Source organism: Maylandia zebra, unplaced genomic scaffold, assembly GCF_041146795.1.
Source record: "Maylandia zebra isolate NMK-2024a unplaced genomic scaffold, Mzebra_GT3a scaffold03, whole genome shotgun sequence".
NCBI lineage: Eukaryota > Metazoa > Chordata > Actinopteri > Cichliformes > Cichlidae > Maylandia > Maylandia zebra.
In genome coordinates this window covers 146,580-164,386 of record NW_027490033.1, presented here as the reverse complement: position 1 = coordinate 164,386, position 17,807 = coordinate 146,580, and the positions used below count along the sequence as shown (strand labels likewise).

The following is a 17,807-nucleotide window of genomic DNA, read 5'->3' as shown; positions in this document are numbered from 1 at the left end:
GCTGCTGTCTTTTCCACAGCTGCTGATTCTTGCTGAGTGTGGTTTCCATTACTATAATTTGCTTCGGCCGCTGTGCTTGTGGGGGCAGTTGGTCCAGGCCCGTAGCCACCTGTATCAACACACTGAGAGATTTATTTAATATCATTTTCCTCACAATCTTACTCTGCCGGCTGACGTGCCGGTCTTAATCATGCTCGATTTGTCTCTTCTATATAAAAACCCAGCCGAACATCAAACATTCAGCGTAGTCATTCAAAACCTTATCTGTAGTATTATAATCAGCAAAATCAGCGTTTTAATTACAGGCATGTATCATTATTTGTGCGCTCCACAGCTCATTTGCATGTTCACACACAGTCTAAAAATAGCTCGCAGCGCTGCAGTGCGCTGTCGTCACACACAGGGTCACACAAAGCTCAGGCAAAACTCTTTTATTTTATATTACAAAGACGTCTTATATTTACAACCACTGACAGGCCTGACAGATTCGGCGCCTAACAATTTCGACAAATTTAAGTTAACGGGTCCAACCGAAGAAAGTCCAACTTTTTTGTAATCAATCAAACAGTATCTGTTACTTCTGGAACAGTTTCTGACCTAATTTCTAAAGAGCACCTACACAATTTCGACAAATTTAACCATAACGGGTCCAACCGAAGAAAGTCCAACTTTTTTGTAATCAATTAACCAGTATCAGACTCTAACTTTATCTGGCCTAATCCCTAAGGTCCCTAACTCAATTTAACAGTATTAAAAAAAGCACATCACACCGTTCCAAACGGTGAGGAGACTCTAACTCCTAGCTTATTTCAGGATGCCCTGTACCCCACAGATAAGCCAAACTGAACTAACCCTGTTCGCCGACAGGTCAAGACCGCGCGTCCACGGCCAGGAGGGAGCGTAACCTCCGGGCTATGCGCTTCTTAGCGGACTCTAACCGCCGTTCTATAATAATTTATAACAATTTCAAACACCAGTCAACGCCTTAAAACAAGAGTATGACTAAGGCAAGTGCCACCTAGAGGTCAATGGGGACTCGAACCCACAAACTGACCACTCAGGTCCACTCTATAACCAATTTGGACTCTAACCAACAAAATGACCAATTCCCTATCAAACTACTTGAGACTCTAACTCAATTCCTTGGGACTCGAACCCAGCATTTCTTTCAATTCCTTTTTCAACTTCATTAAAGACTCTTAGCCGACTTTAACTGCATAACACACACGGATCCTCATCAAAATCAAAACAGACCCTCTACCAGTAATTTCAGTGAGTAGACTTTAATTTAGTCATATCCAATTTGGCACACTTTGGAAATAATTCAACAGGTAGTGCCTTACCTTTAGATAAGCCGGCTTATGCCCACTCACATAAGACCACTGGCTCGTGCCTGTCCGTTCGACAACCTCGGACCGTCCAAACTTTTAAATTCCACCCCAATACCACAGGACGAGCCCCCAAAATGTTATGGTTCAAAATATTGGGGATGGAGACAAGAGAAAAAACCACAATAACAACACTGGTCCGGTCGGGTTGAGTCAAACGATGATTTTAATGAACACACGCGTGGGAGATGGACACTGATGCAGACAGCCTCAGATCTCAAAATGGTGGAGCATTGCTCAAACTCTTATAGCCTCTGGTGCCTCCACCTTATCATAAAAAGCCTAAACATTCACATGCTTTCTCTCACACAGCGCCTAAGCTACGACCTTGGCTCCCCGTCTATCTGCTCCTGCTGAGATGGGGCAGAAAACTCCAGTATATTCTGTTCTCTTCTAATCAGACAAATAAGACAATAACTTTCTGCGAACAGTATTTCTTATAACTCAGCAGTATAATGCATCATAAAACAATATCATTCATTCACAACAAGTCAGCAGTTTAATGTAATGCAAATCAGTTTAACTAATGCAATAGTTATCAGCTTCTTCTAATTCAGGAGAATAATGCCAACTAAAACTACATAATAATTCACCATCTTTAATTAGGGGTCTAACATGGCATAAAATAATATTATAATCTAATACGTGTTACGTCATCAAACCGCTTCATCCAATCACTCAGATACTTGCAAAGTTTTGACTGCATTACCTTTAAAATTTGTACGAAGATGAGCATAAAATGAATAAAACTGACATGCTTGCATTTGTTGTGTAGTGCAACAGGTGTATGTGGCTGAGGGATTCCCATGATGCAATGCGTATTTCTTCTTCAGTCACCTTTCCTACTCACTGTGTGTTAATGCAGCTCTCTGCATTGAATCATACCTGTTATTAACCTCTGTCTCTCTTCCACAGCGTGTCTTTATCCTGTCTTCCTTCTCTCATCCCAACCAGTCGCAGCAGATGGCCCCGCCCCTCCCTGAGTCTGGTTCTGCTGGAGGTTTCTTCCTGTTAATAGGGGGATTTTCCTTCCCACTGTCTCCAGACTGCTCACTCATAGGGAGTCATATGATTGTTGGGCTTTTTCTCTGTATGTATTATTGTAGGGTCTGCCTTACAATATAAAGCGCCTTGAGGCGACTTTATATTGTTGTGATTTGTCGCTGTGCAAATAAAATTGAATTGAAAATTGAATTGTGAAGGCCACCCCAGAAGCCACACAATTGGGAAGTCAGTAACGTCAGACACCAGCATCTTTATTTTAATTTTAATGCACATTTCCACAAACATAAATAACAACACATGTCCCATAAACAATTTCTGGTTAATGTTTTACTGGTGCTGGAGGTCTGTTGGACTGCTGAGGGTAACTGGAGAGAAAATGATGTGTTTTTTTCATTGGGCGTTAAGGCGTCTGGGAAGGGATCTCAGACCATTTACATCCTGGGCCATCTGACCTCAGGAAATCACATGATAAGGTGGGGCCAGGTTTCACAATGAGCTCACCCGAAACCCTGGCTGATTAGGACCCACATCCGCTTTCACATCTTGGCTCGTGTGATTAGGTAGAGGATCATCAGGGGGTCCTTTGTCCCTCTTTGGGGCGAAACTCCCACTGGTTTTAAGTCTGGGACTCCCCACCATTGACCCTTAGAACTGAAGAAGCTTCTCGGATGAGAGGTGAAACGTCTTCAAGCAACTCAAGAAGTCCAGACGCTTTTCTTTCCAAGCTCCTTAGACTACGATGACCTGGATGACTGAGAACCTTCACAGACTTAAGTATTAAATTAATAGTTGGTTTTCATTCTTTGTTTTTAGATAATTTTTTTTCTATTCGTATCCCCTCGTGTATTTAACTGGCCAGTTCAGTCCAATTTACTTTGGGAAATATTTAATCTGAGGTAGGGTTGCACCGATACCGGTATCTGGTATCGGCCTCGATACCACATTTTCTAAATTACTCGTGAAAAGTTCCCTGATACCGAGGACCGATACCACGGTCTGAGACCTGTCTATGTTTGAGCGGCATGTAAGGGGTTAATCACAGGCGCCGAGTGCCTGCCCCACAGGCCCCGGCTGCATCTCAGAGCTGGGAGAAGGCGAGGCGAGACAAGTCAGCCGTGTGGAACTATTTCAAAGTGAACGAAGACACGAAAACAAAGGCGGACTGCAAATTGTGCTCATCGAAATTGTCCAGAGGAGGCTCAAAAGGTAGCGCATTTAACACAAGTAATTTAATCAAGCACCTAAAATCCCAACACGACAACGAGTACAAAGAGTTTGCCCACGCTTATTTACCCACGCTTATTAGCACAGAGGAGCATAGCTGATGCTAAAGCAGTGGGACGGAAAATAGTTGGGCATTTTAAACATTCCGACTTAGCCTACTCCCGCCTCGAGGACATTCAGGGACAGCTCAACCAGCCAATAAAGAGACTGCAGCAGGACATACAGACACGCTGGAAGAGCACGTATTACATGACATCAGTCCTATTTTTCCACATATTAATACATTTATGAATTTTGTGCAGGTATAAAGATCGCTTCTTCTCCAACACTGCTCCAGAGGCCAAGCTGCACCTGAAGCAGGAGCTTCTAGAGGTGAGGCAGAGGGGAGTCGGGCAGAAGCTGCAGAACCTCCTGCTAAACTGTTCCTCAAGGCCCAGGCTGCCGCTGGCAGCAGGTGCTGCCATTGAGCTCGACACATACCTCGGAGAGGCCCCAAGCCCTCGTGAAGACAGTCCTCTGAAGTACTGGGGTGTCAACAAAATCAGGTTCCCCACTTTGGCTAAAATAGCCCGTAAATAGCTCTCAGCCCCATGTAGCAGTGTGGACAGTGAAAGGCTTTTTAGCTCAGTGTCACACATTATAGATGAAAACAGAAACAGTCTGACTGCTGATGATGCAGAAAAGCTACTTTTCTTAAAAAACCCTGCCACTCACTGTTTCTCTCCATTTAGTGAGTCATCTTAGACTTGATGTTAATACCTACCTCAGTTGCACTGACTGCCACAGTTCTATGTCAGTGGATGTTGTTAGTTTATTCACATATTGTGCACTAAATGGCAAAGATGTTTATTAATGCCCCTTGTGTTGTCCAAAGCGGCAGAGTTTAAAATAAACTGAAAAATACTTGAGTTGCACTGTCACTGTTTAAATTTTTTTTATAATTATTTATTCTGTAATATGTTGCATACAACATGCTTTTATTTTAAATAAATGTTCTTAATTCCAAACCAGTCCCTTGTTTGTTTGTTGTTAAATTATAGCACTAAAGCTGTTACCTGTAAATTTAAATCGTGTTTTTATTAAGTACTCGGTATCGGCGAGTACTGAAATGCAAGTACTCGTACTCGTACTGGTTTCCAAAAAAGTGGTATCGGTGCATCCCTAATCTGAGGTAAACATTTTGCTTTTCATTTGACCCCTGACCTGTCTGCTGTAATGCAGGAGGCAGGTTTATGACCCATACTGCAGCCAGACACCACAGGAAGCCTTCCTCCATGTTTTCTTTACAGTAATTGATTCAGCCAGTTTAAGTCTCCTTTGTTTTTGTGCATTAGATCACTGTGTGGGTTGTGTTGAGTGCTTATGTATTTGTAAGTAGCCATTATGACTTGACTAGTGGTGTTTATCTCTTTTAAGGGTCTAGTATCATCAGTTAATTAGTTTTTACACTTTGCAGGCACTTTGCTGTAAATACAACAACACTGCTGAAAACTCTAATTTAAATAATTACTACTGATGCACCTATCAAATAAGCGAACATTTGCACAGGTGTTGAAATGCTGGACTCTTCCTCTCCTAAATCTGTGGCAGAGAAAAAATGCTGCAGGAGTGGTTTTTTTTACATGATATGTAAGAAAAATAAGAAAAAGAAAGAAACCCTGTGATTTTAATGTGAATGCATTACTGACATCTTATGCAAACACACATTGTGCACACTACTTTATCCCCTATTACAACTGCAGCTTTTATTAGTGCATGTTCACGGGACTTCTGATTCTATAGGGTCTTGACAAAAGTCTCTGCAATCAATTGATTACAATCAACTGATTCAATTGAAACATGGAAATCAGCATTTCACCATTTTATACTATACATACATGTTTTGCTTTCAAGACTGGACAGGAGTGGCATGTGGGCGGCATTGTAGAGTGTGTTGACAGGAGGAAAACTTACACGCTCAGTAAATCACCCCCGTCACTACCTAAACCTCAAAGTCTCTAAACAGGAAGTGCATCTGCATGAAAGCTTCTGTTTTATATGCAGACAGATGACCTTTTGATGTAAAACCTTTCTCTGTATCTAGAGAAACACTTTAACTATATATTCAACTATATAGTTTAACATTTGGTCCGTAACTATCATTTAAAAACAATAAAAAGGTTTAAAAGAATATACATAGGCGGCTATAAAGACTGCAGGTCAAACATCGTGCAGATACAGAAGGACCTCCTGGGGTCCAAAATGTCGCACTATTACAGAGCAATGCTTACAATAGTCTTGCATGGTTAGCCAGTTAGACAGATGCAAATGTTAAAGAGCTAAAACAGACATGTAAATAAAATACAACATCATGTTAGCAGCTTTTTGGTATTAATGTCTCTTAAAGCTCTCCATGACCTAGCTGCATCTTAACTCTCTGAGCTGCCACAGTCTTATAAACCCACCCGCTGTCTCAGGTCAGCTGATCAGCTGTTCCTGAATGTTCCCAGGACTGAGCGTAAACTTAGAGGACATCGTGCTTTTGCTGCAGCATCTCTGAAACTGTGACACGATCTGCCTTTAGAGATTAGACAGGCTTCTTCTCTGCCTGTTCTTAAATCACTCCTGAAAACTCATCTCTTCACCCTGACCTTTGACACCTTGTAAGATGTTGGTTTTTAGTTTGAGTTTTTTAGTTTATTTTTGCTGTTTTATCTTGTTTTGAAATATAGGGCTGTTTACATTTTTTATGTATTATGTGTTTTATTTTTTTACTGTTATGTTTTATTCTATTGTTCTTAACTCATTTACTGTACAGCACTTTGGTTTTGTCCTGGGTTTTTTAAAGTGCTTTCTCAATAAAGATGGATTGGATTGGACTGGAAGATAAACACTTTAGTTTGCAGTACTGTGGTGAGTTCACAGTAAAGCACTGTGTTGGACTGGCGCACAGTGACTGTGGCGTTCATGGTCAGTGTTAGGTTACCTCAAGTACAGTGGATTCATTTGCATTTAAGCTGATGATGCTTCGATTAAGTCATGAAATTTCACCTTCATATCAGCTCTATAAGCCAATTCTCAGGATACTGTTAGTGTAGGAAATGGAAAGACAACCAAGATATCTGTGAAACGTCTGCTTACATCTTGAATTCAGCTCCGGCGTATGTGGTAAGTTGTTAATGAGTGACTTTAATTTATTATTTGTTCACATGTGGCTATACACTCTACTGAGAATAAGCATACTGTCATGATATGAGTGGATCTTCAAAATAGACATCAAAATAGGTCATGGAGAAAATAAGTAGAAAAAGTAAAGATCTTATTAGGAATAATACTGTTTGGATAATTATAACCATCATAAGCAACCGAATCATCTCAACATGTATTTGCTCAAAAATGTATTTATTACCACAAACATGTATTTAATTATCAACAAAAGGAAAATCAACAGTTTCTAGAACTCCAACAGGGGCAGGACTTGGAGGTACTGGGATTTCAGGAGGCAGCAGAATGGTACACTGGTCAGTGTCATTATTATTGACCTGTGATGGTGGATGGCCTTGGAGGGAGCTGAGAGGTAACTCAGACCTCTTGTCTTCAGGACACGTAAATCAAACATACTCCTTCTCAGCAGCTGGAGACTTAGAGACATCCCAACTCATCAGCCTCATGCGTTTGGGCATCAAATGTTCCTCTTCATCATTAACAGAAAAAGCAGTAGAATACCTGCGCTTTCTGCAGAGACCTAACTCTGCAGTGGGTGGAGGTCTCGGAGGCAGAGGAACATCAGTAGGACACATGAAAAACGTCACGTCATCATCCAGGGATGAACAATCGTTTTTCAAATCTGGATGCATGATCTTGTCTGTGTCCTTTGCATGGAAGCTGGCATCAGCAGGTGGAGGATTTGAAGAAACTGGTACATCAGAACTCATCAGCCTCATGCGTTTGGGCATCAAATGTTCCTCTTCATCCTCCACAGAAAAAGCAGTAGAATATCTGCGCTTTCTGCAGAGACCTACCTCTGCAGTGGGTGGAGGCACTGGGATTTCAGGAGGCAGCAGAATGGTACACTGGTCAGTGTCATTATTATTGACCTGTGATGGTGGATGGCCTTGGAGGGAGCTGAGAGGTAACTCAGACCTCTTGTCTTCAGGACACATAAAGCAAACATACTCCTTCTCAGCAGCTGGAGACTTAGAGACATCCCAACTCATCAGCCTCATGCGTTTGGGCATCAAATGTTCCTCTTCATCATTAACAGAAAAAGCAGTAGAATATCTGCGCTTTCTGCAGAGACCTACCTCTGCAGTGGGTGGAGGTCTCGGAGGCAGAGGAACATCAGTAGGACACATGAAAAAGATCACGTCATCATCCAGGGATGAACGATCGTTTTTCAAATCTGGATGCATGATCTTGTCTGTGTCCTTCGACTGAAAGCTGGCATCAGCAGGTGGTGGACTTAGGAGCTCACATGCAGGTGCGCTGATAGGTCGGAACATGAAAGCGGGAACTTCATTGTCCAGAGCACAACGGTCTGCACTGGATGAGCGTGGGAGCTTCTCCTTTGCCTGTGGAGGAGGCAGACTTTGACTTTGTGTTGCAGAGGAACATTTAAGTCATCTGACGTTTTGCTCTGTTACATATTATTATTGTTGTTGTTGGATTTTTCTTTAAAAATTCACACGATTTAATGTTTAGAAACAGACACAGTGAAGGGTAACTTACCACAGCTCGAGCCATTTTAGGCGTCTGTCAAGGCAAAGACGCAGGATTTGGTTTCTCTGTGTAAGATTACAGGACAGTTGTCAGTTTCAGTTTCAAGTCAGTTGGATAAATTCATATCAAACTTCTCAAACTGTATCATTAAAGCATTGTTCAGGTGGACAAATATGAAAGATATGAAGATAAAAACAGTAACAGCTGGCAATCAAGGGAAAACAACCTTACGAAAAAGGTCTTAATCATTATTGTTTAAAAGTAAATCTTTCAGTCCTTACTTCAGTGATTGTTTGAAGTCTCTGTGCTTGTTGTCAGTCGCAGATTTGTGTAAAATATTTGCAGTTTGTGAATAAAGTTTGCAGGAGCTCCAAAGTTTGTCTGTTCAATACCAAAGTAATGAGGAGACTGAGTGCAGGTTTGGAATCCTCAGTGACAGAAGAATGCAGCAATGTTTGAATTTGAATTTGTTATTGTTTTATTAACAACAACTACCAGGATCATACCATAGCAACACAGTGATGCCCAATCAAATGTCAGGTACAAGGGATAGCCCACATACACATCCAACAGCACAGTAAAGCAATGGGCACCAATGCCACCAGTCAGGCCTTAAAAATACCTGAGTTATATAACAGCACACTGACAGTGTCTCATCCAAAAATATAAAATGTATAAATACAGTTAATATCATTTTTATTTAAATTTTATTTAATTCTCTTCATATAGTGCCAAACAGATGTCTCAAGTCGTCACTGTTACAACATAGATAAACATGAACATGAAATCCATTATTTAATTCTCTTCCATTCACTCCAGTTCAATTCAATAGCTATATAGATGGATAGACAGATACTGTATTATATACTATATTGATTCCAAATGGAGAATTAATGTGTTATATCACCAGGATAATGAATTCAAGTAGTACAATCTCCAATAAACAGACAACACAGTTCAAGTTCAAAGTGCAATATGTGCAGGATCCAGGCTTTATATTGTAAGATGCAAAATGTTTATATATACATAATATTGTTGAAAAAATAAAGAAAGTTAAAAATCAAAATAAGTTTATTGTCACTGTGGCTGATGTGATTGCAATATGAACCCGGAAGCAGACAAGGGAGAGATGGAACTGAATCTTAACAAAAAACAAACCATTTATTAGGTTGAAAAACACGAACACAAAACAAGGCCCAGCAAACAGGGGCGGAAACTAAAACTAAAACCTATACTGGGAATAACTCGGTATGACTATGACAACTATGACAAGAAAAACATGAACATGAATCCGAGGAGGTGCATGCAAGAAACTCTGATGAAAAAACATGAACATGAACATGGACCTAAACAGAATCAGGAGATAACCTGAAACCCGGAATAACGTGAACGGAGGAAAACGCACCAACACTGCCCAGAGGAAGACAGCGGACTTAAATACACAGAAGAGAAAGGAGGGAAGTGGAAACACAGCTGACACAAATGAACCTGACACCACAGGGGAAGCAAAATGAAACACACTGAACATGGAAACACAACCCTTTCATAATAAAAGACGAAACAAGGAGAGACGTGGACGTGTGATGGGCTGAGTTGCCAAATGGCTGGTAGGCTTTTAGCTAGGCTTTAGCTTCAGCCAAGTGGAAGCTAAATTGGCTAGTCATTCATATGTAAATTAGGTTGTTACCTGAGAATTCTGGAGGGGAGTGGGGGTGTGTGAATGATTGCTGATTTCTAACTGCCAACTGCCTCTTTGTTTGTCTGGGGGGGAGCTGCTAAAAGCGGTGAACTTCCTTTTGTGTTCGTCTTGATGCATTCTCAATCATCCAGGAAAATAAATCTCCAAAAGTCACCAACTTGGAGTGGTTAGTTTCCTGAGCCACAAGGAAACTTGTGTTTCAGTTTGCCATCTTAGGGAGAAATCAACACACATGGGTGTATGTCCTTTGTTGCTGAGATTTATTGATAAAAACAGTACAAAAAACCAACCATTTGTACACATATTTACAAATAATAATAAAAAGTGAGTGAGTACATTTCAACATTTTCAGCAATCACTCACAATCCTGGCACTGCCATGGTATCTGTAGTCTGCATTTACCACATGTGTATCTGTAGCAGTGAACACATCGCACAGTGGCATGATTGTTCTTGCATTTGTGTTTGACCTGACACATGGCTCTTTTTCCAGGGCTAGGTGTGGAGGGTTGTGTCCGAAGCAACTGTTCTTTTCTTGCCTTCTTCCCAGCTACATGAGAGTGAGCCAGCTCTCTTGCAAGCTCCACCAGGAAGTCCACCGTCTTTCCTTCGTCCCGGTGCATGCTTGATACAGCACATCCTGCGGGGCTCCATAGGATAATTCTAAAAAATGCTTTAGTTCCTCACATTTTAATGCAACCCACTGAATTAAAGCTGAAACTACATCTGAGTTGTATCATTTCAAATTCATTGTTGTAATTTACAGAACCAAAGTTAGAGAAAGTTGTTTCTGTCCAAAGTCTTATAGACATAACTGTATGATTTTCAGTGATTTCAAGGACAGCTGAAGATAAAAAGTATTCAACAAGGAGAGACCAGGAATTAGTGACGTGCAGAGTTTGAATAAGAAGCTGTAATTAGACTGAATGCAAGACGAGAGCAAAGCCATGGCAACAGCAGGAAGTGGAGCAGGACCTGCGTGTGTCCATGAAGCTCGATGTTTTTGTGCACAGATCACATGCAGTCTGAAATGTTGTGCAGTCCAGACTGTATATTTTGCTGAGTGAAATACAAAAGCTTCCTTCATGGATGGAAAAGAAACTGTTTCAGTGTCAAATGAAACACTTTCTGTTGATTTCAACTCCCAGAACTGAGTTCAGCTGAGCTCCACGGTGCAACAATTAGACTCCACTATGTTTCCTCTGTTTTGTAACAGCAACAGGCTGTTTAGGGCAAGATTTGCTAAAAGGCTCAAAACAGCGCTTACAGACATGGTTCGTTTTTTGGGCCAATTACAAAAGTTCTGCTGTTTTCTAAACGCAGGAGATGTGAGTTCAAATCTATAAAACACAAATATAAGACATGCTTATTTGTATTAAATATCTGGATAATGATCTGTAGATGTTAAAAACATTAATAACACAGTTTGAATGTCCAGAATTGGGTCTTCATCAGGGCCACAAAAATCTTTGAGATTCTGTCTCTGACACACAATCCTGTCGCTGCGCTCGATTTGTAAACACTAACAGCTCTTTGACTCCAGAACCCAGTTTGTGTTGGTGCGAGGCATTAGTGGATCTCTCTCTTAGAGTAGAGTTAGAGTTACTACAGTTTCTTAGGAAACTGAAGAAGGCCCGTCTCCCTCCTCCAGATTCCCGTGCAAATGTCAGACAATTCAAAATCCTGTTTGACTTTATAAAGGAGACACAAATGTGCAACAATCTTGACAGAGTGCTACAGTGTCACAGACAGTTGCACTGCCTTTGATGAGAAACACTGAGTGATAGTAAAACTAAACAATCACTGCAACACACTGATACAGGAGAAGTTGTGATTGTTCTTTTCATTTGTCCTGTTGTGTAGTTTGGCTGTAGTGTGCCCCCCACCCACCCCCCTTTCAAGAAGCCAGCTGTATGATCGTCCACATTAAGAGAAGGAGTTAAAAGTGGGAGTCAAAACCTCCAACTTAAAGTGGAACATTAATGTCACACAAATGCAGACAGACTCAGTGCCATTTTTATATTGTTAGATTCAGAGATTTTATTGAAGTTCTCAGTTATATTAGGGACATACAGAATGCTTTCTAATGGAATAAGAGGAGAGAGTGAAGCAACTGTGCCACCCTAAGGACCATGGAGTGGGATTAATGATGAGTTGTGCTCATTTGATACCAACTAATGTGTGTTGGGTGCATTGTGGGCGCCGCCCAGGAGCGAACCAAATCCCAAGACTGGCAATTGGGACATTGAATGTCACCTCTCTGGTGGGGAAGGAGGCTGAGTTAGTGCGTGAGGTTGAGAGGAACCGGTTAGATATAGTCAGGCTCACCTCAACACACGGCTTGGGCTCTGGAACCAGCCTCCTGGAGAGGGGCTGGACTCTGTCTCAGTCTGGAGTTGCCCCTGGTGAGAGGCCTGGGGTGGGTATCCTGGTGTCCCTTCAGCTTGCTGCCTGTATGTTGGGGTTCCTCCCAGTGGATGAGAGGGTTTGTTATCTGTGCCTCCGGGTTGGGGTTCAGAGTACCCAGCCTTCTTGGAGTCCCTAGTTGGGACACTGGAGGGTCCTACTGGGAGACTTAAATGCTCATGTGGGCAACAACAGTGAAACATGGAGGGGCGTGATTGGGAGGAATGGACCCCAGGACCTGAACCCGAGTGGTGTTTTGTTATTGAACTTCTGTGCAAACCACAGCTTGGCCATAACGAACACCATGTTCGAACATAAGAGTGTCCATAAGTGCACGTGGCACCAGGACACTCTAGGCCACAGGTTGGTGATTTGTTGAGTCTTCTCAGTTTGTGCTAAATCATTGAGTTGATTCTCAGTACTGTTCATTACAGTTCCTGACCTGTTCTTTCCTGTACCTAGATTTCCTGACCCTGTGTGGATTGCCTGTTGCTGGATTGGCATGAGAGTGTAACGGTGTGAGGGTGAGTGGCTGAAGAGGAGTGAGCGTGCGAGCCTGGAAGAGGTGAGTGTAACACAGACGATGCGACGAGGAGCACAGGCAGACAGGAGGGGACACAGCTGGAACTAATGGGCATAACGAGACACAAACCTACAAAGTAAAACAGGAAACTCACAGGCTGTTTCACAATACCAACTTGGGGACACGAACAGAACAGAAAGACACAGGTAGGGACAATAGAAACACTAAACACACAACTCAAACCCTAAGAACAAATACAAAACAGCAGAAACTGGAAAATAATATGGTATAATAATAATATGGTACATGGCACAGTTGCTGTTAGTGTCAAAAACTAAAATACAGGATCAAAACACATTAGATAGACATTTTTAATTGAAGGCCAATTCATGCATATGTTAAACTGTGTACTTAAAAATTTCTATCGATTAGACCACAGCATAAAGTGCCATTGTGCACTATAATAATACTACTAACAGAATAATACATTTCAATCTACACACACGCACACATATACATTCAAATACATATACACACACACACATTTTCTCTCTTATTCACCCCCAAACCAACCTGATGCTTGTAGTATCTCCACAGCCATCAATTTTCTTTACTCTGCCATTTTCTCTTTTGATGTTTTTAATTTCACGACGGGAAAATCTGGAAATACTTTCATCACTGCCCGTGACATCTACCGAGAAATACTCAAAATTTTAATTGTGAAAAAAAAAAACACAATTCTGCTCAATATAAAATTTCTGATGTTTATAATCTTGCATAAACAGTATGAAAAACAAAGAGCAATAAATAGATTTAAGTCTTTATGAACACCAGGTAACTTCTAACACTCAGTTGTTGAAATGGACATCGTGGATGAATAACTATGTGATATACCTTGTAAACATAGAGAACAAAATGGACAGGGTTAAAAATAACACTCCACTCTACAGTAAGGGCCAGAGCCATGTATATTCTTTTAAGCTGATGAATAACTGAAGTAGGGAACATCTCTAGTTACTAGTTATTAGATATAGTCTGCTTCCAATGTGTGGGCAGCTGACTTCTTTTAACATCTGTTGGGCAATACTCAGTACATTCTATAAAAATGTTGTGGAGAGTCGCAACCTGTGTTATGCTAGTGCCACAGAGACTCAATAAAGTGAGTCCACAGGGTGGCCCTACAGTCTCGTAAGGTGCTGTCAGAGATGTGGATGTTTTCCAAGTTAACCACAATGCTGGACAATACATACCACCTGCATCATGATGTGCTAGCCATTCACCAGAGCGTGCTCAGTGAGAGAATGAGATTACTGATAATGCACCATTATGACACAGGAAATAATTCCCTACGGTGACTTGCTCTCTTTAAAGTATAAGTACTATCTGCAATCGCTGTGCAGCCTTAATATTTGCAAATCCTAAAAAGAGTATGTCACAAAATCTGCATGACTTAGGGCACCAAAGTATTAACCATATACTTAATTTGTGCAGTATACTGTGAAATTTAGAATTAAGATGTATTCATATCTATTACAGCTACTGTTATGGATGTGGATATTCTTCTGACCATGGCATGATGGCATGGCAAACAAGTAAGAAATTATATACAAATGTATATTATCATCACTTACCATCACCACTAATACTCCACAGCTGAAGCCATCCTTCTGCACTGGATGGGTCAAGACACCTCCCTTCCATTTAATGTCGACCCATTCTGTTTTTGCGTGGCGGGTTCTCCCCATTTTTAAGTAATCACTGCACATTATTACAAAGCAGAATACAATTTGGTATATGTCATATTTCCTAATTTAAAAAAAAAAGATATTTTACAGAATTAAAGAGAATTTTATTTATTTTTTATTTATTTATTTTTTGGCCTGTCTCGTTTGGCTCTTTTGCCATCAGAATTATTGTCTTAATAATTTGTTCACCTGATAATTTTTATAATAACCGTACTGATTTATTTTGCAAATGAGACCTGGCCAAGAGGATGCCAACAGAGAAACACGCATTGTGGGGCCAGGTACAAAAAGCTTCTACAAAAATGCAGTTGTAGTAAACTAACTTGTAAAGCCTATTTGCATATAACAAAATGTGTTGAAGCCTAAGTACCTGAATTTACGTGCAGCGAGTTTAGAGTCTTCCTCCTCTGATGAACTTGGGGCAGGATCAAGGAGATAAACAGTGTGATTCACTGCATTGATGAATTGTAGCAAAGATAAATTATTAAAACAATATTAATATATCGTCATTAAAAAAATACACAGGCTTTAAAGTTATAATCTTGTTGCTTACCAGAAACTTCCAGTGTACATTTTTAATGTTAACAAACGTGACAATGGCCTGCTACTGATCGAAGTTTACCTGTCAGAAAACATTTATGTATTTCTTACAGTTTGTGGAATTCTATTAGCATTCAATCAGTAATTCTTTCTAAATGTATTTGAACATAATTATATGGACATTGGACAGTCATCTTACGTTCCGCAAGCTTTGGCGAGAAAGCTGTGTCCGATCACCAAAGAAAATCAAGCCCGCTGTGTAATGGTTCATAATGTAGATCCCCTTTTGCTCCTTTTTTGCCAGACAATGAAAAAGCCCTTCAATTACCTACGTAAAGAATTTTCATAAACACAAAGCTATGTAATTTATATAATTTAAATTGTGTTAATGATAAATAATTACATGATAATGTCCTTTTAATTGAATTACATTACACAGTCGAATTATTGTGGTTATGAGTGCTTAAATTAATCATTGATATACCTCGCCTGTTAGCCACAGGTGTGGTCGAAGGGTTCGCAAATCACTGTGGCGGATAATTATGGACGTACCATGGTTTGTTGAGGGAAGCACAGAAACCACAACCTCTGTGTCTCTTTTCTTCCACAAAGACAGGACCTCCTCATTAAAGAAAAACACACTTAACATACGATCTTACCAGCTATTGGACATGATTTTGTTATTTCTAACAAAGGTTTATGGACTGTTATTAACAATATGTCTTTGGAAAATTCATTCAAAATGTATCACTCCAAGTCTTGAATGGTAAATGAACTGGTTCTTATAAAGCGCTTTTCTACTCTTCTGAGCACTCAAAGCGATTTACACAACTTGTGCATTCACCCAAGCAGATTTTTCTAAGTGTGTTCTAAGTAACATTCACACACAATCGATGGATGCACTGGAGAGCAATTTATGGTTAGTATCTTGGATTTTTGGTATGCAGACTAGGAGAAGCCAGTAATCAAACCAGCAACCTTCAAATCAGTAGATGACCTGCTCTACCACCTGAGCTACAGCCACCCTTGAGCACTGGTAACTATATAAACTCAAAGCTGTAATGGCAACACTTGCAAAGTTAATTTTCCCATACTCTAACTATGTTCCCGAATGCTTTTTCCCATTCAGTTTCTACTGAGGAAAAAATATTTAGTTATTTAGTTATTCCCAAAATTTACCATGTAATCACTGCATTCATTTTGAATTTTGGTGCCTCCCACTTAACACTAGGAGTCCCAGGCTTCTACCGTTCTACCTTTAAAAGCCGGAGCGCAGTCAAATGCTGGAAGTGGAAGATATGTATATTAGGTTGTTACCTAGGAATTCTGGAGGGAGGGGAGTGGGGGTGTGTCAGTTAAGGTTACAACTAGTCAACCAAAATCCTGGATATTCACATCGAATGAGTTGAACATGAATATCAACATGTAAATAAATAAGATTTGCCCTTCATACACGTGTCCATGACTGATTACTGTGTCATGGAAAGGATCTTCTATGGAAAAAGAAGGCATTACTATTACTTTGATGAATCCTTTATGTTAGCAGTTGTCAATCCTACCTGGAATTCTGGAGTTTCCAAGGTAACATCCTCAACTCTACCAGTCTGCACAGGGGAACTCGGGGCCGTAGAGGAAGCAACCTATATAAATATCGTGTACAAGAAATACAAAAAATGTTATGCAAAATATTGGTCTTTATATATGAACGATAAATTTGCGCAACATTTTATACCGTCTTTGAAGATCTCCTGAAAGGAAATGGCTTGCGGAGTACTGTTACATATCTCCTCTTCTTTTTTTGGCGACGTTCCTTCCATTTTTCTTCGTCCACTCTAAATTTCTGAACCAAAAATATGAGTCATTGAACATTGTTTAGGAATTACAAGTGAAATGCTGTGACAACATTTTCCTTAATTTACAATAAACCAAAACACACAAAAATGTCCAGTAAGACACACAGGTGCAACCAAGCTAATAACATCACAATGTGGGGCACCTCAATATCCCACCACATCAAGAAGACTTTTTTTTAATGTTCCATTTTGAAACGGCAAAGCATTGATGGACATCAGCCAGTCATTTTGCAAACCTTTCTTTGAAGCATTCTTTTTGAGTCTTCGTACTCCTTCAGCAGCGCTGTGTGACTGATTTGATACTGGACAACAAAGTCATCCAGCCTGGTGAGCCTTCCCGAATGTAGACGGATATGTTTCAGATCCCACTGGCTCTTCTCCATTATCCCCTGCGTTTTATTATTCTCAGTAATATTCTGAAAAATCAAATTAAGAAATCATTAAATGTGATTTTTTTTTAAAGATACACATTGTTGTTGTGTGCAATGTTGTATGATCTGCAATACAGATGACTCCTCTGGACCCGCCGTTTCTCAATCACACCACACAAATATGTATATATACTAAAAATCATGTGTCTTACTTGTCTCTTGATCTTTCTTAAGGCATTGTATTTGTTGTGGTACTGCTCATACATTTTCCCAGTGCCATGTCTTCCAAGGTCACCTTTGGATTTTGAAGATTAGAATAATATTGATGTGTGTAATTTCATTTTATAAACTAATTA

The 17,807-nt window shown here is 40.3% G+C and overlaps 1 protein-coding gene and 1 long non-coding RNA gene across 2 annotated transcripts in view; one reads left to right on the top strand and one right to left on the bottom strand.

The window, feature by feature from the left end:
• LOC112432436 (protein NLRC3) overlaps positions 1–17,807 on the top strand; it is a 3,307,575-nt gene that overhangs the window by 3,217,055 nt on the left and 72,713 nt on the right. The window lies entirely within an intron of this gene.
• Positions 14,564–15,757, bottom strand: LOC143415736 (uncharacterized). Its single transcript, XR_013096155.1, has 3 exons — positions 15,241–15,757; positions 15,058–15,139; positions 14,564–14,700 (listed from the first exon to the last, which is right to left on the bottom strand). It is a non-coding gene; the product is annotated as an uncharacterized LOC143415736 (long non-coding RNA).